Source organism: Pieris napi, chromosome 5 (genome assembly GCF_905475465.1).
Source record: "Pieris napi chromosome 5, ilPieNapi1.2, whole genome shotgun sequence".
Lineage (NCBI taxonomy): Eukaryota > Metazoa > Arthropoda > Insecta > Lepidoptera > Pieridae > Pieris > Pieris napi.
In genome coordinates this window covers 8,882,066-8,907,125 of record NC_062238.1, presented here as the reverse complement: position 1 = coordinate 8,907,125, position 25,060 = coordinate 8,882,066, and the positions used below count along the sequence as shown (strand labels likewise).

At 44.9% G+C, this 25,060-nt stretch overlaps 1 protein-coding gene across 1 annotated transcript in view; it reads left to right on the top strand.

The window, feature by feature from the left end:
* The window catches only part of LOC125049431 (trypsin-3-like), a 102,105-nt gene that overhangs the window by 70,560 nt on the left and 6,485 nt on the right, over window positions 1-25,060 (top strand). The window lies entirely within an intron of this gene.

The following is a 25,060-nucleotide window of genomic DNA, read 5'->3' as shown; positions in this document are numbered from 1 at the left end:
ATGTAGAAGGAAACCAGGTGTACCACGCCTCTGGCTGTTTTAAGACCGATGGGTACCACGTTTTTAGTTGTGATTTCGGGGTATTGCAGTACCTCGATAGTATCATCGAGCACAACAATAGCCGCTTTGTTGTGGCCTCCCATAGTATCTACATTTTGGTACACACTGGTTCCCCTGTACTCTTTCATTCTGCCCTTCGACCCGACATATGGTTCCTGGATTAGGGCTATCGCTACGCGACGCTTTTGTGCTTCCAGGATGAGTTCTTCAGTGGTGATTTTAGCTCTTTGCAGGTTTGCCTGTATCACCCTGATAGATTTTTGCTCAACTCTGGCGTTAGCAATAAGCTACTGGGCTGCGAGCTAGTATGTCCCATCTTTTCCGCACTGGGCACTCGATATTGAAGGCGTTGTGCGCATCTGGGCCAGTGTTTGCCTTTCGACAGTTCACGCACACCGGTGGTACTTCCGCTTGGTGGTTTGGGCAGTCAGCTTTCAGGTGCGATCCTCCACAGTGTGAGCAGGTTGGGTCAGCTTCTTTACAGTATTTCCGCCCGTGGCCGTAACCCAGACACCTCGAACACTGTATAAGTGGTGATTGATCTTGCACCGATACTCGCTGCAGGTCTATGTGTGCCTTCCTTGCTTCTGTGAGCTTTTTCCACACGCGCGGAGAGACCTGTAGGATTATATTCTCGGTATGCGGATTTCTGGCTCGTCTTCGGTATTTTACCGCCACTCTTATCTCTTCCTCCCGCAGGTCTTTGAACACGTTCTGATTTTGGATTTTCAGTGCAGTCACCACTTCCTCATCAGTGTGGGATTTTATTACGTCTCTGAGGACGACCAGTGGGTCTTTGGTGACTGCAGTTTCCACTATGTAGGATGAGTCGGTCTTTAAGCGGTCTGTGATTTTATCAAGTCGCTCCGTGGTGGTACATCCTATAACTATTTTTTGATCTTTTACTTTTCTAATTTTGTCTACATTGAGTCCGGTGTTTTTGGCGTCTACCGTGTTCCGGATGCGTTCTAATAATTTTTCGCTCGTTTCTGTGCCTGCGGACTTTATTATAATCGAGTGCATTTGCCCTCGTTTGTTCAGGGTTTTGTTCGTTTCATCTTCATTCGTTTCAGTGTTTCTTTGCTTAATTGCTGCCGCTTCTGCGTACGTCAAAATCTTTCCTTCTATCCTTTTTTCTCTTTCCTCTTCCTCGCGTCTGTATTCTCTTAGTTCCATTTTCATTTCTTCTACTATACTGTTTCCTTGTTGTGTATTAAGAGCTTTTATATCCTCTTTTAGTTGTTTGCTGGTTTCTTCCATCCTGTCGTTTTCCTTTTCCAGCCGTTTTATTTGTTCTTCTAATTTTTCTGTATCGATTTGCGGCGTGCTTCTCGTGTTTCCGTTACCGTCTATGTTATAGGTTTTGTTTATTGGTAATTCCTCTCTTTTGAGTTCAGCTTCAGTTTCCTTTACAAGTTCATATAATTTTTTGACTGCCTCCGTGATCGCTGTTTTTATTTCTCCCTTTATATTTCTTGACATACTCAAATGTTTGCTTACGCTCTGTCTTTGCGCCAATGCTTCCGTGGTGCGACTCTTATACTCTTTACATTCTTTACCTTTCCCTCTTTCTTCCTCTTCTGCAGTTGTCCCCTCCCACTGGTCTATGCTCTTCCTAACTTTGCTTTCTCTTGGTACTTGTGTTCCGCTCGCTACAGTAGAAGTCTTCTCCAGATTTATGTCTGGTGTCGTGGAGGTGCGAGGTTTTGTGGGTGTTCTTAATGCGAACATTTTTATTTGGGGGATTTTGGATTTGAGGTGAGTTTCAGGTAAGTGATATATTTAGGTAGGCTATTATTTTAGTTTCCAGATAGATGTAGATTTTTTTTTTTTTTTTACTTATAAACTAATAAGGTCGCCTATAGGGCGGCTGTCTTATATACAGTAATATTTAAACAATTTGTAATAATAGTTGTCTTGTTTTATTTTGTGGCCCAATAAGGCTTCACGTCCGTTTTATTTTACAGTAACAATTCTATTACAGTATCTAAACGACCGCCAATAGTGCGTTTGTCTGGTGTAATCTTAAACTAGAACTTAAACTAATAAGGCCACCAATAGGGTGGTTGTTCTTATGTAATAGTTTATAATAATTAAGTCAGTGGGTCTATCCCCAAAAGGGTGATAGTCGTCACTTTTTACAACTGACAGTATATAAAAACAATTCCCAATAGGGGGAAGTTATGTCAATAGTTTAAATTATTCAATAAATATAAGTCAATAATACAATGCACTTTTGGAGTTTTTACAATTATTATTATTTAGCTTAAAATTAAGGTCTGTCCCAATAGGGTGGCAGCCGTCACGTTGTCAAATTTCTTAACTTAACCTAGGGTCTGTCCCCAATAGGGTGGCAGCCGTCAACTTATGCTAGTTCTGAGTCGGTTTTTACAAAATTATTTTTTCGACTCTATGTAGAGCCGTCTCTATATCCCAGATCGATTGGGCTCTCTGTGCCCTTTTATTTGATACGTCGCTTGTTAAAATCGGTTAAGTATTTTCCGAGTTATGTAGTTTTTAAAATATCCAAGATGGCGGTCAAAATGGCCGCCAATCTGTGATTGGTTAGGTTAGGTTAGGTTAGGTTAGGTTAGGTTAGGTTAGGTTAGGTTAGGTTAGTATATGAATATTTGGTCGTCGAAGGCGACCAAGACGCCGAGTTGCCGAGGCTTGAATAAACAATTATTATTTAGGTCGGCGCAGTCCAAAAAAACAAATATTATTTAGATTGGTTAGGTTAGGTTAGTATATGAATTTTTGGAGGCCGAAGGCGACCAAGACGCCGAGTTGCCGAGGCTTGAATAAACAATTATTATTTAGGTCGGCGCTGTCCAAAAAAACAAATATTATTTAGATTGGTTAGGTTAGGTTAGGTTAGGTTAGGTTAGGTTAGGTTAGGTTAGGTTAGGTTCCCCCCCTCCGCGGATGGATTTACCCACGGCTCCTAGGCTTGTCGTGCCGGGGGGGCCCAGTACCTGGAGCGACCGCAGCAATGCCGTCGTAAAGGGGAAGCAAATAAGGAGTTTATACAGGCTGGCCTCATCTTGGAGGCCAGTCTCTGGAGAGGGCATCAGCGCCCAGCGGAGATGAGTCCGCTAGTCCCTGGCAAGCTGGAGAGATCACCTGATCTCAAAGGTGAGGCTGAGGGACCTTTGCTTTGACCTGGGCCTTGGCTGCTCTCGACTCTTTCTTTCTCAAGAAACATGCGAGATGCTGTGTAGATGTATGTATGTTCTGTTTTCTGGGGGGCAAAACAGCATTCTTTGGTGATATGGTCAGCGTATGGTGGAGGACGCTCGACGCACGATTGGAGGAGAGGCCTTATTGGGCAATAAGAGGAAGGAAACCTTGATACAAAAATCCCCTAACGTTCGGCGCTGATGAGCGTGGCGTCGGACACCTAATCCCCTCTTTATGAGGAATTGAGGTCGTTGGCGGGCAGGTCAATGCCTAGCGCCAAAAAACGCGTCCCCGGATCCCTCCGGAGTGACGGCGAGGACTCGCTACAGCTTGGGCTCTCGGCTGTGGTACATGGGTCTTTAAGAGGGCCACAGGGGAGCGACCCCTGTTTAAATAAAAGCAAGCATGAGTTTTAATACACGTTTAACTACCCCAGGTGGGTTAAATCCCACCCATGGCGATGCCATGGCTAAGCCCCACCGTACTCTGGGGGGGGGCAAAACTCATGAGAAAGAGAAGGAGGAGAGAGGTGTAGGATGTGAAGATGTGAAGGAGAATGAAAGGGATGAGAGCGAGATGTCCAACCGGAGTACGCCTGTCCCTCTCAAAGAGTGTAGAGTGGTCTTGGTGCGAACTCCACTACCCTCATCGAGTCCAAATAACATCACAGTAGACCGAGAAGTTGAGGCTATTACTGATATTGAAACAAATATGGGACGACAAATGATGGAGGCCAGTCTGGAGACGAGTTGTGAGATGCTCAGCGCTGACGCGTCGTATGCCTCCATCAACTCACCACATGTACAAGGACGACCGGCGCGATTCTTTCGTCGGAAAAGAAGGAAGGCGGAATGTAGTTCTAGCGACACTGGAACCCCTCACTCGACGAGAAAGTCCCGGGCTGCCTTAACTAAACTCCAACGAGTAGAACGGGAGAAGAGGACTGAAGCGGAATTGCTAGAGGCGACTCCCAGTCCCCCAACAAAAATAAGTAGCATAGCGCAAACGGAACGGCTCGCTGACCCAAAGGTGAGGATTGAGGCCAGCCTCGCCGCCGTGGATAAAGTCGCCCGAAATTCGAGCAACCTAAAGGGCACCTTTGTGGCAGCGCTTAAACAGGCGGTAACCTCAATTCGCAGAGACGCCGAAGAGCTAGCTGACCGTACAGTCAGTGACGAGACGAGGGCTCTCCGAAACGAAAATGAGAGGCTTCGTGGACAGGTGGAAGCACTTCAAAAAGAAATGGCTGAGTTGAGAACCCTGATCCAAGAGTGTTCCAGGAAACCGGTGCATAAAGAGCAACCACGGAAATCCTCACCATCTCCGCAGCTACCACAACTTTTGGCCGAGCTCGAAGGTCGTTTAATGAGACAAATGGGCGAATGTCTTAGTGCGAGACTCGCCAACCTGGAGCCTCGCCTAAATGCGGAACCAAAAATTCGACCACCATTAGCAGCGGATCCGATTCCAACTGGAGACTCTACGCCAAAGAGCATAGGAGGAGACTCGCTAGAGCAGAAGCGGAAACCTAGGAAAGGAAAGAAAATGCGGGCACTTGATGCTAACAATGCACCCGATGCCCTAAGTGCGCAGATTCCACCAACCCAGAGCAACCTGGAGGCCACTGGCGAGCAGGAGTGGAAAACAGTGACCAGGAAGCGCAAACAGGCCAAGAAGGGGAACGCAACTAGCAAGGATACCCCAACCGCTAGCATCGTAAAGCCCGCAGCTACGACCGTTCAACGGCCACGAGTAAAGCTGAAGGCCCCAAGATCTACGGCCGTTGTACTCACGATCACCGAGAAGGAACAGGATATGTCTTACGCCTCCGTACTACGGGAGGCAAAGGAAAAAATTTGTTTGAGTGATCTGGGCATTGAAGCCGTCAAGTTTAAGCGGGCGGTGACGGGAGCGGTGATCCTAGAGCTACCTGGATCACATAGTGGAGACAAGGCCGATGCCCTAGCCAGGAAATTGAAGGATGTCTGTCCTAGCGGGGTGAACGTGTCGCGACCTGAAAAGTGTGCCGAGGTTCGAGTGGCTGGCCTTGATGACTCAGTCACGTCAGATGATATCAAAATAGCTATAGCGGAGAAGGGTGGCTGTAACCGGGAGCTAATAACGGTGAGTGAGGTGCGGCCGGACAGTACTGGTTTGTTTGGGGCCTGGGTCCGTTGTCCGATCCTTGCGGCTAAACAAATTTCTAAGGGTCGACTTCTCATAGGCTGGGTCGCAGCTAGGGTCACCATTCTGGAGCGGAGAGAGATAAGGTGTTACCGGTGCCTTCAAAACGGGCACGTAGCCAGCAGGTGCACATTTGGTACAGATCGTAGCGGTCTCTGCTACCGCTGCGCACAACCAGGTCACAGGGCCGCGACTTGCGTGGGCAAACTCATGTGCGTCCTTTGCCAAGAAGCGGGCCGAAAGGCTGACCATCGGCTGGGGAGTGCTAAATGTCCGGCCCCTAGCGCCAAAGTTGCAAGAAGAGAGAGGCCGCGGCACAACAACGTTCCGACCGAGTCTCCCCCACCGGACGGGGAACCAATGCACTTAGATGGAAGCGTGAATGCCTAGCACAACCCTTCGATTCCTCCAAGGTAACCTTAACCACTGTGCCAATGCCCAGGATCTCCTGACACAAAGTATGGCACAGTGGTCCATCAATGTCGCCATAATGTCTGAACCGTACATCTCAGACTTGAGGACCGTATCTCAAAGACAAAATTGGTTTGTGGATAGGGAAGGCCTGGCGGCCGTTATACTCGACAATGACCGGGTGGCACTTTCAGGACCGCACCGAAAGGGTCGCGGCTGTGTCGCCGTCCGAGTCTCAGAGAATCTTGTCGTAATAAGCGCCTACTGTTCTCCAAACAAGACGCTCATGGAGTTCGAGCGGTTCCTAGTCGAGATAGGCGCACTGGTCGATTGGGCCCGCCCCCACGAGGTAATCGTCGCCGGTGACTTTAACGCGAAGTCGGCTGCGTGGGGGACGCTGGATGACCGTGGACGAGGACAGGCCCTGTTACGATGGGCCGCAATGTATAATCTGACAGTGCTAAATAAAGGCTCCGAGCATACGTGCGTACGCAGAGCGGGAGGCTCCATCGTTGATGTCACTTTTGCGAGTTCCTGTCTTGCTCGTCGCGTGGAAGATTGGGAGGTTATGACAAAGGTAGAAACATTGTCGGATCATAGATATATCCAATTTCGAATCCTACCATTGTCCTGTATCACTCCAGCTGGACAAAATCTCATTCCGTCTGAAATCGGCAATAAATGGTCGCTGAGGTCGTTGGATAGAGTCGTGTTTGAAGAGGCGACAATAGTTAAGTCTTGGTGTTCTGGCCCGATTAGGAATACTGATATAGAAAATGAAGTTCGGTGGCATACGAAAGCGTTAGCGGACCTTTCAGATGTGTCAATGAGCCGCGTACGAATCTTGAGGCCGAGGAATAAGGTTTACTGGTGGTCCGACGAACTGGCTGTTCTTCGATCGTTCTGTGTGAGGTCGCGAAGGATATTTACGCGGTATAGGCGCCGACCACAAGCACGTCGTAGTCAAGAGGAAGAGGAACGGCTATACGTAGATTACCAGGCTGCCAAAAGGAACCTAAGGGTAGCAATAGCGGAGTCCAAAGAAACGGCTTGGAATGAGTTCCTTAATACGTTACAAGACGACCCCTGGGGCCGCCCCTTTCGACTTGTAATGAGCAAATTGCGACCCTGGGCGCCGCCACTGACGTCTAGCATGCAACCTTCGCTTCTTGACTCAGTGGTAGCCACTTTATTTCCGTGTGGAAATGCGTGCACACCTACACTAGCGAACTACTCGATTCCAAGCGAAGAGTCAATGCGCGTGACACGCGAAGAATTAGATGCAGCATTGGCAAGGATCGTGGCTAAGAACACAGCCCCAGGCCCTGATGGCCTTCATGGCAAGGTGTGGGCTCTCGCCCTTAAAGACGAAGAAATGGCGTGGCGGTTCTGCGGCTTGTTGACGCGGATAATGCAGAGGGGAGAGTTTCCTTCAGCCTGGAAGACTGGGAAATTAGTGCTGATTAAGAAACCCGGCAAAGCAGAAACATCCCCCTCTGCTTACCGCCCAATTGTATTGCTGGATGAGAGTGGCAAAATCCTAGAGCGGATTATGGCCAAAAGGATAAATACACACCTGGAAACTATCGGACCAGATCTGCACAGTGCCCAGTTTGGATTCCGGCGTTCGCGGTCAACTGTGGACGCAATCGCAGAGGTCCGAGAAATAAGCGAGGAGACCACGGAACAGGGTGGTGTTGCAATAGCGGTATCCCTTGACATTGCCAACGCCTTCAACACCATTCCTCACGAGGCTATTCTGCGAGGTTTAGTGCATCATGGAATACCATTATATCTCCAAAGGCTTGTAGAGTCTTACCTCCTTAATCGTAAAATTGTGTTTCCTGGTAGGGATGCTTGGAGAGGCTACCGAGTCACATGCGGTGTGCCACAGGGTTCCGTTCTCGGGCCTCTGCTGTGGAACATGGGCTATAATGGTGTTCTTCAAGCATCGTTGCCCTTAGGTGTTCGGGTGATCTGTTACGCCGATGATACCTTGGTTGTGGCATCTGGCGGTACCTACGTCGAGGCGAGTCGTCGAGTGACTGCTGGGGTAGCTCAAGTCGTGGCGCAGATAAGACACCTCGGCCTGCGTGTCGCACTGGAGAAGTCCGAAGCGATCTGTTTCCACGGCCCAAGGCGAGCGCCTCCAGCGGGAGCGCACATCGTCGTTGCAGGAGTGTCCATTGAGGTAGGAAAGTCCTTGAAGTATTTGGGCCTGGTACTAGATTCCCGGTGGACATTTCGATCGCACTTCGCGGCACTTGCCCCGAAGCTCACCGCCACGTCATTGGCTCTCAGCCGGATTATGCCGAATCTAGGCGGGCCGAGTGAGGGTTGTCGCCGACTCTTTTCCGGCGTTCTTAAATCCCAAGCCCTGTACGGGTGCCCAGTATGGGCTGATAGGTTGTCCCGGCAAAACAAACAAATTCTCAGGCGAGCCCAAAAATCAATAATGATCAGGGTTGCGCGGGCGTATCGCACGGTGTCATACGATGCCGTGTGTTTGATCGCAGGTTCCGCGCCCTGGCACCTCGAAGCTACCGCTCTGGCTGACGTCTATTGGCGCAGGGCTGATGCACGCGAAGCGGGAACTGAACCAGCCACTGAGACCATACGCTCCTGGCGGCTGGACGCCGGCCAGCGCGTGATACTAGATTGGAGGGCCGAGTTGGAAGGTGCACAAATGGGACGGAATACGGTAAATGCGATCTTGCCCGTCCTGAACGAGTGGCTGGAGAAGAAGCGTGGTCCTTTGACTTTTCGTCTGGTGCAGGTCATATCAGGACACGGCTGTTTTGGCAAATACCTCCACCGCATCAGACGGGAACTGACCTCTGCGTGTCACCATTGCCAGGAACTTGTTGACGATGCCGCACACACATTAGCGGCTTGTCCGGCGTGGGCGGAAGAAAGGCGCAACCTGGTTGCAGCCTTTGGGACAGATCTGAGCCTTTCTACAATAATAAAGAAGGCTGTGGCCGATTTAGAGAAGTGGACAGTTTTATCCACATACTGTGGCGTGGTAATGCGGTGTAAAGAGCAAGCCGAGAGGGCCCGGGAAGTCCATGTGGAGTCCTCTTAAAATTGTAATTATGTGTGTGTATATGTATATAAATATAAACTTATTATGAGAGTCGCGTAAGCGGCATTCGCTGGACGGGGCGCGGTGAAAAGGCCTAGCTGTTACCCGCCCTCGTCCCATAGCGAACAGTGGGCCCTGGTGGTTTTAGTGGGTATGGGGTCATCACTTTAAGACCTTGACCCCCACACTCCCCGCGCCATTTAACAATTTGCCCAGGCGCGGGCGCCCGTAATCGGGTTTCCCCAGGATAAAAAAAAAAAAAAAAAAAAGGTTAGGTTAGGTTAGGTTAGGTTAGGTTAGGTTAGTATATGAATATTTGGTCGCCGGAGGCGACCAAGACGCCGAGTTGCCGAGGCTTGAATAAACAATTATTATTTAGGTCGGCGCTGTCCAAAAAAACAAATATTATTTAGATTGGTTAGGTTAGGTTAGGTTAGGTTAGTATATGAATATTTGGTCGTCGAAGGCGACCAAGACGCCGAGTTGCCGAGGCTTGAATAAACAATTATTATTTAGGTCGGAGCTGTCCAAAAAAACAAATATTATTTAGATTGGTTAGGTTAGGTTAGTATATGAATATTTGGTCGTCGAAGGCGACCAAGACGCCGAGTTGCCGAGGCTTGAATAAACAATTATTATTTAGGTCGGAGCTGTCCAAAAAAACAAATATTATTTAGATTGGTTAGGTTAGGTTAGTATATGAATATTTGGTCGTCGAAGGCGACCAAGACGCCGAGTTGCCGAGGCTTGAATAAACAATTATTATTTAGGTCGGCGCAGACAAAAAAACAAATATTATTTAGATTGGTTAGGTTAGGTTAGTATATGAATTTTTGGAGGCCGAAGGCGACCAAGACGCCGAGTTGCCGAGGCTTGAATAAACAATTATTATTTAGGTCGGAGCTGTCCAAAAAAACAAATATTATTTAGATTGGTTAGGTTAGGTTAGTATATGAATATTTGGTCGTCGAAGGCGACCAAGACGCCGAGTTGCCGAGGCTTGAATAAACAATTATTATTTAGGTCGGCGCAGTCCAAAAAAACAAATATTATTTAGATTGGTTAGGTTAGGTTAGTATATGAATTTTTGGAGGCCGAAGGCGACCAAGACGCCGAGTTGCCGAGGCTTGAATAAACAATTATTATTTAGGTCGGAGCTGTCCAAAAAAACAAATATTATTTAGATTGGTTAGGTTAGGTTAGTATATGAATATTTGGTCGTCGAAGGCGACCAAGACGCCGAGTTGCCGAGGCTTGAATAAATAATTATTATTTAGGTCGGCGCTGTCCAAAAAAACAAATATTATATAGATTGGTTAGGTTAGGGTATAATATGAATATTTGTTCACCGAAGGCGACCAAGACGCCGAGTTGCCGAGGCTTGAATAAACAATTATTATTTAGGTCGGAGCTGTCCAAAAAAACAAATATTATTTAGATTGGTTAGGTTAGGTTAGTATATGAATATTTGGTCGTCGAAGGCGACCAAGACGCCGAGTTGCCGAGGCTTGAATAAACAATTATTATTTAGGTCGGAGCTGTCCAAAAAAACAAATATTATTTAGATTGGTTAGGTTAGGTTAGTATATGAATATTTGGTCGTCGAAGGCGACCAAGACGCCGAGTTGCCGAGGCTTGAATAAACAATTTTTATTTAGGTCGGCGCTGTCCAAAAAAACAAATATTATTTAGATTGGTTAGGTTAGGTTAGGTTAGGTTAGTATATGAATATTTGGTCGTCGAAGGCGACCAAGACGCCGAGTTGCCGAGGCTTGAATAAACAATTATTATTTAGGTCGGAGCTGTCCAAAAAAACAAATATTATTTAGATTGGTTAGGTTAGGTTAGTATATGAATATTTGGTCGTCGAAGGCGACCAAGACGCCGAGTTGCCGAGGCTTGAATAAACAATTATTATTTAGGTCGGCGCAGACAAAAAAACAAATATTATTTAGATTGGTTAGGTTAGGTTAGTATATGAATTTTTGGAGGCCGAAGGCGACCAAGACGCCGAGTTGCCGAGGCTTGAATAAACAATTATTATTTAGGTCGGAGCTGTCCAAAAAAACAAATATTATTTAGATTGGTTAGGTTAGGTTAGTATATGAATATTTGGTCGTCGAAGGCGACCAAGACGCCGAGTTGCCGAGGCTTGAATAAACAATTATTATTTAGGTCGGCGCAGTCCAAAAAAACAAATATTATTTAGATTGGTTAGGTTAGGTTAGTATATGAATTTTTGGAGGCCGAAGGCGACCAAGACGCCGAGTTGCCGAGGCTTGAATAAACAATTATTATTTAGGTCGGCGCTGTCCAAAAAAACAAATATTATTTAGATTGGTTAGGTTAGGTTTTTTAATTAAAAATATACGAGACCCTAGTAAGGCCTACCTCCCCCGGCTACTTTATCGCCGGGGTCGTTGTGCATCTAAGCTCCTATGAGTAAAACTACAGAAAAATTAGGTTCTTTATTGAGGATTTCAACGAATTGTAGTCTATTTTAATTCATAACTTTTACAACATTTTATTATTCTATACTTTAACTTCTATTCTAATATTTTATGGGTCTGTCGCAGGGGTCGTTTGATGAGTATCAATTATAATTGTTATTATTTATTTTTAGTTAAAGTATACAACAATAACATCTACAACTACATAGGAGAAACATTTATTTCACATGCGTGTTTTGGTGCTTAAATAATGATAATAATTATATAATGCTGCAACGTGGTTTGTACATTTACACTTTTGATGAACGATTCTAACAGAATTTCAATTTACAATTTTTATATACTATGATTACTAACTAAAATATTTACATTCTTGTTTAGCTTAATTTACTCTTATTTTCTTTAAGTAATGTTGTGACTATTTTTGTCGCATAATTTTCAAAATGGCGTCTAAGTTCTGCATTGTTCATTACTTGCGACAAGTCCTCCATCGTTATTTTACCCGTTCCGATAACTTGTTCGAGGTCCAGCCTTGCTAGGGCGTGGCGCGGACACTCAAGAAGACAGTGTCTTACGTCTTGGGTGCTTTGTTGGTCACAAGGGCACGTCGGGTCCCCCTTACACTTAAACCTATGCAGGTATTCGGAGAACCCGCCATGCCCCGTGAGCATCTGCGTTAGCTTATTAGTAAGTCTGCCATTCTTGAAAGCCCTGTACGCTTGCTCCGGTGATGAGAAGAAGATCTTTGTGACAGATGCATTTTTGAGTTCTGATATCGTGTTTGCCACTCCGCCTTGGACTTTTCTCTGAGTAGACGTTTTACATACGATATGGGGCAGGTGTTGTAGTGTGGTTTGCATTTGAGGTTAAGGGCTGCTTCTTTTGCAGCCGTGTCTGCAGCTTCATTTCCCTGGAGTCCTGCATGTGCTTTAACCCAGTATAGTTGGACTTCTTGGCCTGCCTCTCTACAGCTCTCAATCTTGTTCCTTGCTTCGTGGGCGAGTCGGTTTTTGGTTCTCGTGCTGGTTATCGCCTCTAGAGCCGACCTTGAGTCGCTTAGAATGGCGGCTTGCCTTTTTCCCGATTTTCCGAGTACCTCCAGTGCTGAGTTTATTGCGAGCAGCTCCGCCTGATACACCGAGCAGTGGTTTCCAAGTTTGTACTTTTTAGTTTTATTCTCACCGTCATCTATCAATACTACCGCCGCGCCGGTCTTTCCTTCTATTTTACTGCCGTCTGTGAAAATCTTGGTCTCAGTTTCAATAGCTGCTATCTCTTCCTCCGTATGAAGCGGTGTGTAGCCTGTTCTCAGAGCTTTGGCTGGGTGTGGGCCTTCGGTATATGGAACCTTCTTTTCGACTTCTATGTCTTTAAGCTCCGGAAGCGTGCCATGTTTTCTGGTTTCATAAAGCGCTGCAGCTTTTTTGAGTCTAAGATCGAGTGGGAGCAGTCCAGCCAGTACTGTGGCTGCCTCGTATGACACCGTCCTGTATGATCCTATAATCTTTTGGGCAAACTTGCGTTGGATCGTTTTTAGCTGGGCTTGTACACTTAGCTTTTTTTTGGTTAGGTTAGGTTAGGTTAGGTTAGGTTAGGTTAGGTTAGGTTAGGTTAGGTTAGGTTAGTATATGAATATTTGGTCGTCGAAGGCGACCAAGACGCCGAGTTGCCGAGGCTTGAATAAACAATTATTATTTAGGTCGGCGCTGTCCAAAAAAACAAATATTATTTAGATTGGTTAGGTTAGGTTAGGTTAGGTTAGTATATGAATATTTGGTCGTCGAAGGCGACCAAGACGCCGAGTTGCCGAGGCTTGAATAAACAATTATTATTTAGGTCGGAGCTGTCCAAAAAAACAAATATTATTTAGATTGGTTAGGTTAGGTTAGTATATGAATATTTGGTCGTCGAAGGCGACCAAGACGCCGAGTTGCCGAGGCTTGAATAAACAATTATTATTTAGGTCGGCGCAGTCCAAAAAAACAAATATTATTTAGATTGGTTAGGTTAGGTTAGTATATGAATTTTTGGAGGCCGAAGGCGACCAAGACGCCGAGTTGCCGAGGCTTGAATAAACAATTATTATTTAGGTCGGCGCTGTCCAAAAAAACAAATATTATTTAGATTGGTTAGGTTAGGTTAGGTTAGGTTAGGTTAGGTTAGGTTAGGTTAGGTTAGGTTAGGTTAGGTTAGGTTAGTATATGAATATTTGGTCGCCGGAGGCGACCAAGACGCCGAGTTGCCGAGGCTTGAATAAACAATTATTATTTAGGTCGGCGCTGTCCAAAAAAACAAATATTATTTAGATTGGTTAGGTTAGGTTAGGTTAGGTTAGTATATGAATATTTGGTCGTCGAAGGCGACCAAGATGCCGAGTTGCCGAGGCTTGAATAAACAATTATTATTTAGGTCGGAGCTGTCCAAAAAAACAAATATTATTTAGATTGGTTAGGTTAGGTTAGTATATGAATATTTGGTCGTCGAAGGCGACCAAGACGCCGAGTTGCCGAGGCTTGAATAAACAATTATTATTTAGGTCGGCGCAGTCCAAAAAAACAAATATTATTTAGATTGGTTAGGTTAGGTTAGTATATGAATTTTTGGAGGCCGAAGGCGACCAAGACGCCGAGTTGCCGAGGCTTGAATAAACAATTATTATTTAGGTCGGAGCTGTCCAAAAAAACAAATATTATTTAGATTGGTTAGGTTAGGTTAGTATATGAATATTTGGTCGTCGAAGGCGACCAAGACGCCGAGTTGCCGAGGCTTGAATAAACAATTATTATTTAGGTAGGAGCTGTCCAAAAAAACAAATATTATTTAGATTGGTTAGGTTAGGTTAGTATATGAATATTTGGTCGTCGAAGGCGACCAAGACGCCGAGTTGCCGAGGCTTGAATAAACAATTATTATTTAGGTCGGAGCTGTCCAAAAAAACAAATATTATTTAGATCGGTTAGGTTAGGTTAGGTTAGGTTAGGCTAGTATATGAATATTTGGTCACCAAAGGCGACCAAGACGCCGAGTTGCCGAGGCTTGAATAAACAATTATTATTTAGGTCGGCGCTGTCCAAAAAAACAAATATTATTTAGATTGGTTAGGTTAGGTTAGGTTAGTATATGAATATTTGGTCGCCGGAGGCGACCAAGACGCCGAGTTGCCGAGGCTTGAATAAACAATTATTATTTAGGTCGTAGCTGTCCAAAAAAACAAATATTATTTAGATTGGTTAGGTTAGGGTACAATATGAATATTTGGTCACCGAAGGCGACCAAGACGCCTATTTGCCGAGGCTTGAATAAACAATTATTATTTAGGTCGGCGCTGTCCAAAAAAACAAATATTATTTAGATTGGTTAGGTTAGGTTAGGTTAGGTTAGGTTAGGTTAGTATATGAATATTTGGTCGTCGAAGGCGACCAAGACGCCGAGTTGCCGAGGCTTGAATAAACAATTATTATTTAGGTAGGAGCTGTCCAAAAAAACAAATATTATTTAGATTGGTTAGGTTAGGTTAGTATATGAATATTTGGTCGTCGAAGGCGACCAAGACGCCGAGTTGCCGAGGCTTGAATAAACAATTATTATTTAGGTCGGCGCAGTCCAAAAAAACAAATATTATTTAGATTGGTTAGGTTAGGTTAGTATATGAATTTTTGGAGGCCGAAGGCGACCAAGACGCCGAGTTGCCGAGGCTTGAATAAACAATTATTATTTAGGTCGGAGCTGTCCAAAAAAACAAATATTATTTAGATTGGTTAGGTTAGGTTAGGTTTTTTTTTTTTTGCACCTAATAGGCCTACCTTCCCCGGCTACTTTATCGCACAGGGTCGTTGTCTAAGCTAAACTTCCATCATTTCTATCATCCTTCCTCTAAATAATGTACAACACAGCTTTATTCTTTATTAGGATTTTACACCTCAATATCATAGTTCCGGTTACACTTTTTATTTTCCTACTTATATCTATCTCCTTACTTTCTATTTATCTTTACATTTCTATCACAGTCAGTCTCTTATTTTCCTACTTTTATCTATATCCTTACATTAATTATTTTCAACACATTCCTATCCAGAGACGGGGCCCGCGACGCGGGCGGCTTTTACTTTTCCGTGAGTATTCTTATAATACTCATTGGCAAGTGGGCGCCGGCCGCCTCGCGGTCCCCGCCCCGGCCTTACTCTCATTGAACTTAGCTGTTCTTTTGGTAATTTTTTGGCAAAAATCCTCCAGGTGCGATCTGTTACAGACTAGCATGTCGGGCAGTCCCTGAAGACTAAGCGACATGCCTGTCATCTGTTCCAGGTCGCATCTGGAGGAGGCAAAAATGGGGCACTCCAAAAGTAGGTGTGGGATGGATTGTTCCACCCCACTCTCACATTCGCAGTCCGGTTTTTCTTTCAGCCTGAAACGGCACAGGTACTCGGCAAAGGGCCCATGGCCTGTGAGGACCTGTGCCATCCCAGGACTGAATCTTCTCTCTCTTATTTGCTTCTGCGCAACTGCTACGTTCTTTAGGAACAGTTTTGTTATTCCCCCTGTTATCCCTTCCTTGTACCGCCGGTCCCATTCCTCGATCGTTTTCCTTCTCACTTCTTTTCTAATGTATGACAGTGGGTACTCTACGTGGGCTGCTCTGACCTTCGAGGTCTCCGCAGCGGCTCTCGCAAGTTCGTCCGCCCTCTCATTCCCCTCCGTGCCGACGTGCGCTTTCACCCAGTGGAGTCTTATATTTTGGCCCTTTTTTCGGCTCTCCACCAGGTGTCTGCGGATCTCGACTACTCGGGGGTTTCGAGAGCGCCCGCCCGCAATCGCCTCGAGCGAAGACCGCGAGTCGCTGCAGATATTCACGTCAGTACCCACTGTCATCGCCTCCCTTACTGCACCAACGAGAGCTGCCAGCTCTGCTTGGTATACGGTGCAGTAAGGGGCCATCTTTATCTTCTTCCATTTCTTTTCACTTCCACTCTCCCATTTGGACCAGGCGGCACCTACTCCTTTCTTCGTCTTACTTCCGTCTGTGTATATAGCCGTAGTGCTGTCATTTTGTATTAGGCCAGGGTCAGTTGTGATGGCGAAGCTAATATCCGGTTTTTCCGCGGGATGAGGTTGTTCTAACGCAGGTACGGCTCGCTCAATCCGGTCTCCTTCGCGTATGAACGGAGACGACCCCCTTCTGGCCTCAAACATCGCGGCGGCTTCTTCCACCCTGAGGTCGAGGGGCAGTATCCCCGCCAATAGCGTCGCGGAATTTAGCGATGCCGTCCTGTACGTCTTCGCTATTTTTTGTGCGAAAGCCCTCTGCACCGTCTCCAGTTTTTTCCTTGTACACAGTTTCTTAACTGTCGGTGCCCAGGCTGCCGACGCGTAAGTCACTATCGGCTCTATGACGGCTTGGTATACCTGGTGTACCATGTCTCCCGTCATTCCCCATTCCAGCTTCGCCATTCTTGCTACCTTTTTATGTATGTCTGCCGCCTTTCTCGTGACATTTTGCACATGCTTGTTAAACGTTAGCCCATCGTCTATCGTCAACCCCAGTAATTTAATCTCCTTTTCCATTACTATGTCTTGTCCATTCATTCTTATTCTTGGAGTATCGAACTTCAACCTTCGCGTCAGGACCATTGCTTTGGTTTTTTGTGGCGCGAAGTTGAGCTTGTTCTCGATACCCCACTTCCTCACATACTCGAGGGCAACGTTTGCTCGGTTTTCGATGGAGTGCGTGTCCGTTCCGCTGAACATCAGCACAACATCGTCTGCGAAAGCTTGTGCGTATGTCCCATCCTCTTCTAGTTCGACCAGTAGTGGGTCGAGCAAGATGTTCCAGTAGGTGGGCCCGCTAATCGAGCCCTGAATGCATCCCTTTTCAGGTTGCCTCACATTCTCTCTGTTTGCGTAGCGGACCACCACCTTCCTGCCTTTAAAGTAGTCTTCCACTACCAGCCTAAGTTGCTTGGGACACTCCTTCTTTGCCAGTTGATACTTGATCGCCGGCCACCATGCGTTGTCGAAAGCCCCCTCGATATCTAGCGACACCATCAACACTATTTCTTTGTTTCCGATGTGGTTTCTCGCTTTCGTAAGGATATCGTAGAGGGCATCCTCCGTGCTTTTTCCTGGCATGAATCCGTATTGTCTCCTGCTCATCCTGGGGAGTAGGCTATGTCTTATTCTGTTGATTATTACCTTTTCGAGTATCTTCCCCATGACTGGCAGGAGGCCTATTGGACGATAGGATTTGGCGGCCGTGTAGTCCTCCTTTCCTGGCTTCCTCAGTATAACTATCGTGGCTTCCTTCCATAGATCAGGGAAGCATCCCACTTCGAGGCATTTGTTGAAGATGGCCAAGGGAACCTCCGGGTTCGCCGTGATAGCTGCGCAGCAGATATCCGCAGTGAGTCCTTCAGCTCCCGGGGCCTTCCTCGGATTGAAACTTCTAGCAGTACTGATGAGCTCCGCCATTGTGATTGGCACTTCATCAGCACTACTTCCCTGCAAGCTGCTGGTCATTTCCTCAACCGTTTTTCTCATTCTTTGATGGATGTCATCATCCATCTCGCAATTATCAGGCGGGAAGAATTTCCGTGCCAGCAGCTGCACCGATTCTTCGGAGTTCAACGAAATGCCCTTCTCTATTAGCGTGGTGTCTTCCCTGATCCCTTCCGCCTTTCTTATTATTTTATATATCCTGTCCCATAAGCTTTCCCCTTCTTGCTTCGTGCAGAGTTTTTTCCACCCTTCCTTTTGAGCCCTTTCGATCTCTTCCTCGTAGGTCTTTTTTGCCTCCAGGTAGGTATTTACTACGCACTCTCTCCTCCTGGGAGCTGCGTATGAGATCCTTTTCTTTTTCCTTGTCATATCCTTCTTCAGGGCCTCTATTTCCTTGTTCCACCAGGGTGGGTCGAAGCTTTTCTTCCTTTGTTTCACTTTGGGGATATGTTTCTCGGCGGCTTTTATTATTGACTTGGTATAATCCATTACTATGCTGTTGACCCTGGCCTTGGTGTCTACTTCTTTTATTGTTTCTATGTCCAGTCCTAGATGTGTCAATTCCATGTTTATCTTGTCTCTAAATTCCTCCCAGTCTGCGTTTTTCGTATTGAATTTGCGGGTTGTCTTCGGTAGGTTGTGCGTTTGGGGTTTTTGAAGGGCTGTAGTCATAAAAATCGTGTTATGGTCTGAGCTTGTGATAGAAGTATCAACCCACCATCTCGTTACCTTACTGAGGAGGGCCGTTGTGCATACTGTGATGTCTACTGCACTCGTGTATCTACGGCCCCCTCTTACGGTGTCGAAGGTGGGTGTGTTGCCACAATTTAGGATGCTCAGCCCTTCTTCGTCAAGGAACCCTCGTAGTTCCTTTCCTCGTGTGTCTTCGTTTCGGCTCCCCCACCATTCACTCCATGCATTCACGTCCCCTCCAATCAATACCATCTTGGTTTTAAGTTTTTTCGTGAAGCTTCCTAGTTGTTCGAGGTATGGTTCGATGGGTTCATCGCCTTCGAAGTACACTGAAACTACCCCTATTTCCCACTGGTCCGTTCTCAGGACGGCAGCCACTATGTTTTCCGTGATAAGTGACTTGTCTTGAAGGACTTCTATGTGTTCGTCGAAAACAAGTATCGCCGCCTTCACCGGTTTCTCTCCAGTGGGTACGCACTGCACTACTCTGTACATAGGGCTTTCTGCCATCTGTTTACTGGCCCCTATGTACGGTTCCTGGAGTAGTGCTATTTTAACGTTTCTACCGCCCGCTTCTTTTATAAACTCCTGGATCGCGATTCTCTTTTTTCTAAGGTTCGCTTGTGCCAGGAGAAAGCCGGTAATATTGTTGGTGCCCTCGGCTTTTTTAACAATACGCGTAGCTTAGCCTCGCCGCCTTGTCCCACCCCTGCCGGGTTGGACAGCTCTGGCTGAAGGCTCCGTGCTCCGCGTTTCTTCCCTTAGTGTCTTTGCAGTTTATGCAGCTGGGAGGCTTTCCATCCTTGTGGATCTGGCAATCCGCCCTCATATGGGCTCCTCCACAGTGGCTGAACACCTCGGTCTCCTTTTTACAATGTCTTCGGGTATGTCCGTACCCCAGACACATAGTACATTGGACCAGAGGGGATTGGTCCTCTACCCAAACCCTCTGCAGGTCCACGTGTATCCTGCCAGCCAATGTTAGAGCTTGCCAGAGTTTAGGCGTGACCTGTAGGACCACGTGGCTCTCCAGAGGGTTCCTTGCCTTCCTCCTGTACTTTTCTATTATATCTAGGTCCCGTTCCTCCAGGTGTGCAGTCACATTTTTGTTTTGGTTTTTGATGGCCCGGGTAATGTCTTCTGTCGTGTTGCAGTACAGGAGATTTTTAATTTTAATTAACGGGTTTTTATTTAAGGTGTCCTTCACCATCATTTCTTCCCCTAATTTTTCTTTGATTTTATTCCTTTCCTCCTCCGTCCTGCATCCCACTAGGTTAGGTTAGGTTAGGTTAGGTTAGGTTAGGTTAGGTTTGTATATGAATATTTGGAGGCCGAAGGCGACCAAGACGCCGAGTTGCCGAGGCTTGAATAAACAATTATATTTAGGTCGGAGCTGTCCAAAAAAAAAAACAAATATTATTTAGATTGGTTAGGTTAGGTTAGTATATGAATATTTGGTCGTCGAAGGCGACCAAGACGCCGAGTTGCCGAGGCTTGAATAAACAATTATTATTTAGGTCGGCGCAGTCCAAAAAAACAAATATTATTTAGATTGGTTAGGTTAGGTTAGTATATGAATTTTTGGAGGCCGAAGGCGACCAAGACGCCGAGTTGCCGAGGCTTGAATAAACAATTATTGTTTAGGTCGGAGCTGTCCAAAAAAACAAATATTATTTAGATTGGTTAGGTTAGGTTAGTATATGAATATTTGGTCGTCGAAGGCGACCAAGACGCCGAGTTGCCGAGGCTTGAATAAACAATTATTATTTAGGTCGGCGCTGTCCAAAAAAACAAATATTATATAGATTGGTTAGGTTAGGTTAGGTTAGGTTAGGGTATAATATGAATATTTGTTCACCGAAGGCGACCAAGACGCCGAGTTGCCGAGGCTTGAATAAACAATTATTATTTAGGTCGGAGCTGTCCAAAAAAACAAATATTATTTAGATTGGTTAGGTTAGGTTGGGTTAGGTTAGGTTAGGCTAGTATATGAATATTTGGTCACCGAACGCGACCAAGACGCCGAGTTGCCGAGGCTTGAATAAACAATTATTATTTAGGTCGGAGCTGTCCAAAAAAACAAATATTATTTAGATTGGTTAGGTTAGGTTAGGTTAGGTTAGGCTAGTATATGAATATTTGGTCGTCGAAGGCGACCAAGACGCCGAGTTGCCGAGGCTTGAATAAACAATTATTATTTAGGTCGGCGCAGTCCAAAAAAACAAATATTATTTAGATTGGTTAGGTTAGGTTAGTATATGAATTTTTGGAGGCCGAAGGCGACCAAGACGCCGAGTTGCCGAGGCTTGAATAAACAATTATTGTTTAGGTCGGAGCTGTCCAAAAAAACAAATATTATTTAGATTGGTTAGGTTAGGTTAGTATATGAATATTTGGTCGTCGAAGGCGACCAAGACGCCGAGTTGCCGAGGCTTGAATAAACAATTATTATTTAGGTCGGCGCTGTCCAAAAAAAACAAATATTATATAGATTGGTTAGGTTAGGGTATAATATGAATATTTGTTCACCGAAGGCGACCAAGACGCCGAGTTGCCGAGGCTTGAATAAACAATTATTATTAAGGTCGGAGCTGTCCAAAAAAACAAATATTATTTAGATTGGTTAGGTTAGGTTAGTATATGAATATTTGGTCGTCGAAGGCGACCAAGACGCCGAGTTGCCGAGGCTTGAATAAACAATTATTATTTAGGTCGGAGCTGTCCAAAAAAACAAATATTATTTAGATCGGTTAAGTTAGGTTAGGTTAGGTTAGGTTAGGTTAGGCTAGTATATGAATATTTAAGGGCCTCATAGCCAAGCGGCTTTGTATGTGACCGTGGTGGGTGTGAGGTTCCGGGTTCGATTCCCGGTCCGAGTGTAAATTTATATTTATTCTCGGCCTTTGGTAGGGCTGTACGGTGCCGGGCGAGTGTTTAAACCGTACATAGTGGGCACAGTTGAGATTCTATAGTGTGCAGTGGGCACCCAACTATATCGATACTCCTGTGTGAGGATGGCAATTACAAGTGGTTAAGTAATTCAACATTCCTTTTTAAGGGCCTCATAGCCAAGCGGCTTTGTATGTGACCGTGGTGGGTGTGAGGTTCCGGGTTCGATTCCCGGTCCGAGTGTAAATTTATATTTATTCTCGGCCTTTGGTAGGGCTGTACGGTGCCGGGCGAGTGTTTAAACCGTACATAGTGGGCACAGTTGAGATTCTATAGTGTGCAGTGGGCACCCAACTATATCGATACTCCTGTGTGAGGATGGCAATTACAAGTGGTTAAGTAATTCAACATTCCTTTTTCCCTGGGTTGAATGCCTTGTGCGACCCCCGGGGAATTCAATGCGGTGCCAGATGTCATTCATTCAGAATGGATGTGTCTGGCACTGCAGGTGATATGGAGGGCCTAGGAGGAATTTTTAGTGGGTCGGGTTTCTCCCCTCTGGTTAGCAGAGGGATAAGAGATAACTATCCCCACAGTCCCCGCGGTAGCGACTGCATACGCCCGCGGGCCTGCAATTGTGCATTTTAACCTCCTTCATAAAAAAAAAAAAAAAAAGTATATGAATATTTGGTCACCGAAGGCGACCAAGACGCCGAGTTGCCGAGGCTTGAATAAACAATTATTATTTAGGTCGGCGCTGTCCAAAAAAACAAATATTATTTAGATTGGTTAGGTTAGGTTAGGTTAGGTTAGGGTATAATATGAATATTTGGTCACCGAAGGCGACCAAGACGCCGAGTTGCCGAGGCTTGAATAAACAATTATTATTTAGGTCGGCGCTGTCCAAAAAAACAAATATTATTTAGATTGGTTAGGTTAGGTTAGGTTAGGTTAGGTTAGGTTAGGTTTGTATATGAATATTTGGAGGCCGAAGGCGACCAAGACGCCGAGTTGCCGAGGCTTGAATAAACAATTATATTTAGGTCGGAGCTGTCCAAAAAAACAAATATTATTTAGATTGGTTAGGTTAGGTTAGTATATGAATATTTGGTCGTCGAAGGCGACCAAGACGCCGAGTTGCCGAGGCTTGAATAAACAATTATTATTTTGGTCGGCGCAGTCCAAAAAAACAAATATTATTTAGATTGGTTAGGTTAGGTTAGTATATGAATTTTTGGAGGCCGAAGGCGACCAAGACGCCGAGTTGCCGAGGCTTGAATAAACAATTATTGTTTAGGTCGGAGCTGTCCAAAAAAACAAATATTATTTAGATTGGTTAGGTTAGGTTAGTATATGAATATTTGGTCGTCGAAGGCGACCAAGACGCCGAGTTGCCGAGGCTTGAATAAACAATTATTATTTAGGTCGGCGCTGTCCAAAAAAACAAATATTATATAGATTGGTTAGGTTAGGGTATAATATGAATATTTGTTCACCGAAGGCGACCAAGACGCCGAGTTGCCGAGGCTTGAATAAACAATTATTATTTAGGTCGGCGCTGTCCAAAAAAACAAATATTATTTAGATTGGTTAGGTTAGGGTATAATATGAATATTTGGTAACCGAAAGCGACCAAGACGCCGAGTTGCCGAGGCTTGAATAAACAATTATTATTTAGGTCGGAGCTGTCCAAAAAAACAAATATTATTTAGATTGGTTAGGTTAGGTTAGGTTAGGTTAGGCTAGTATATGAATATTTGGTCGCCGAAGGCGACCAAGACGCCGAGTTGCCGAGGCTTGAATAAACAATTATTATTTAGGTCGGAGCTGTCCAAAAAAACAAATATTATTTAGATTGGTTAGGTTAGGTTAGTATATGAATATTTGGTCGTCGAAGGCGACCAAGACGCCGAGTTGCCGAGGCTTGAATAAACAATTATTATTTAGGTCGGAGCTGTCCAAAAAAACAAATATTATTTAGATCGGTTAAGTTAGGTTAGGTTAGGTTAGGTTAGGCTAGTATATGAATATTTGGTCACCGAAGGCGACCAAGACGCCGAGTTGCCGAGGCTTGAATAAACAATTATTATTTAGGTCGGCGCTGTCCAAAAAAACAAATATTATTTAGATTGGTTAGGTTAGGTTAGGTTAGTATATGAATATTTGGTCGCCGGAGGCGACCAAGACGCCGAGTTGCCGAGGCTTGAATAAACAATTATTATTTAGGTCGGCGCTGTCCAAAAAAACAAATATTATTTAGATTGGTTAGGTTAGGGTATAATATGAATATTTGGTAACCGAAAGCGACCAAGACGCCGAGTTGCCGAGGCTTGAATAAACAATTATTATTTAAGTCGGCGCTGTCCAAAAAAACAAATATTATTTAGATTGGTTAGGTTAGGTTAGGTTAGGTTAGGTTAGGTTTGGGTTGAATGCCTTGTGCGACCCCCGGGGAATTCAATGCGGTGCCAGATGTCATTCATTCAGAATGGATGTATCTGGCACTGCAGGTGATATGGAGGAATTTTTAGTGGGTCGGGTTTCTCACCTCTGGTTAGCAGAGGGATAAGAGATAACCATCCCCACAGTCCCCGCGGTAGCGACTGCATACGCCCGCGGGCCTGCAATTGTGCATTTTAACCTCCTTCATAAAAAAAAAAAAAAGGTTAGGTTAGGTTAGTATATGAATATATTGGTCGCCGAAGGCGACCAAGACGCCTATTTGCCGAAGCTTGAATAAACAATTATTATTTAGGTCGGAGCTGTCCAAAAAAACAAATATTATTTAGATCGGTTAGGTTAGGTTAGGTTAGGTAAGGTTAGGCTAGTATATGAATATTTGGTCACCGAACGCGACCAAGACGCCGAGTTGCCGAGGCTTGAATAAACAATTATTGTAGTTAGCGTTAGTAAGGAATATTTACGAATCTACCTATGTAGAAATGACTTAATCACTCATAATAGTTTCAAATAAATTCCTTTTAAACGACTTCAATTTTTCATATCTACTGTTTTTTTTCGAATACACTTATCATTAAAATAATTAATTTCTATAAATATCTTCGTCTATTGTTTCGATGATTACATAAAGTCGTATAACACTAACTTATATTATATTTATTTAAAAATACATATATTATAGAGATAAATCTTTATATGGGTAATTCATCAGTCTGACCACGTGTCTTACGGCAGCGTGTTAAATTCAAGGTACGGAGTGTGAAAATGTTACACAAAAGATCGGTGTCGTGTTTGCGATAATTTTGTTTGGTTACAAGCATTTGAAGTTTAATCATTATTTTAAATGATTTTAGCGTAATACGGAAGTCAATTACAGTACGAAATACCTCCTGAAACACGACATCAAGCGCGTCGCCTCTTCTCTTCTCCTCTCTTTCTTACTTCATTCTTGGTCTCGATTACTAATAATATAAAATGTAATGTTAATTATGCACGCCAGTAGCGTTGCAATATATGCTGATCAATAACATAACCCCCTATTTACGTTAATTGCCCGGTTTTAACTAAATTATCCATCTCTCTTTCCATCATAGCGCAGACCCAATTTGACAGAAAGAGTCAAACATGAGGATGAAAAATAAAATAAACAAGTAAA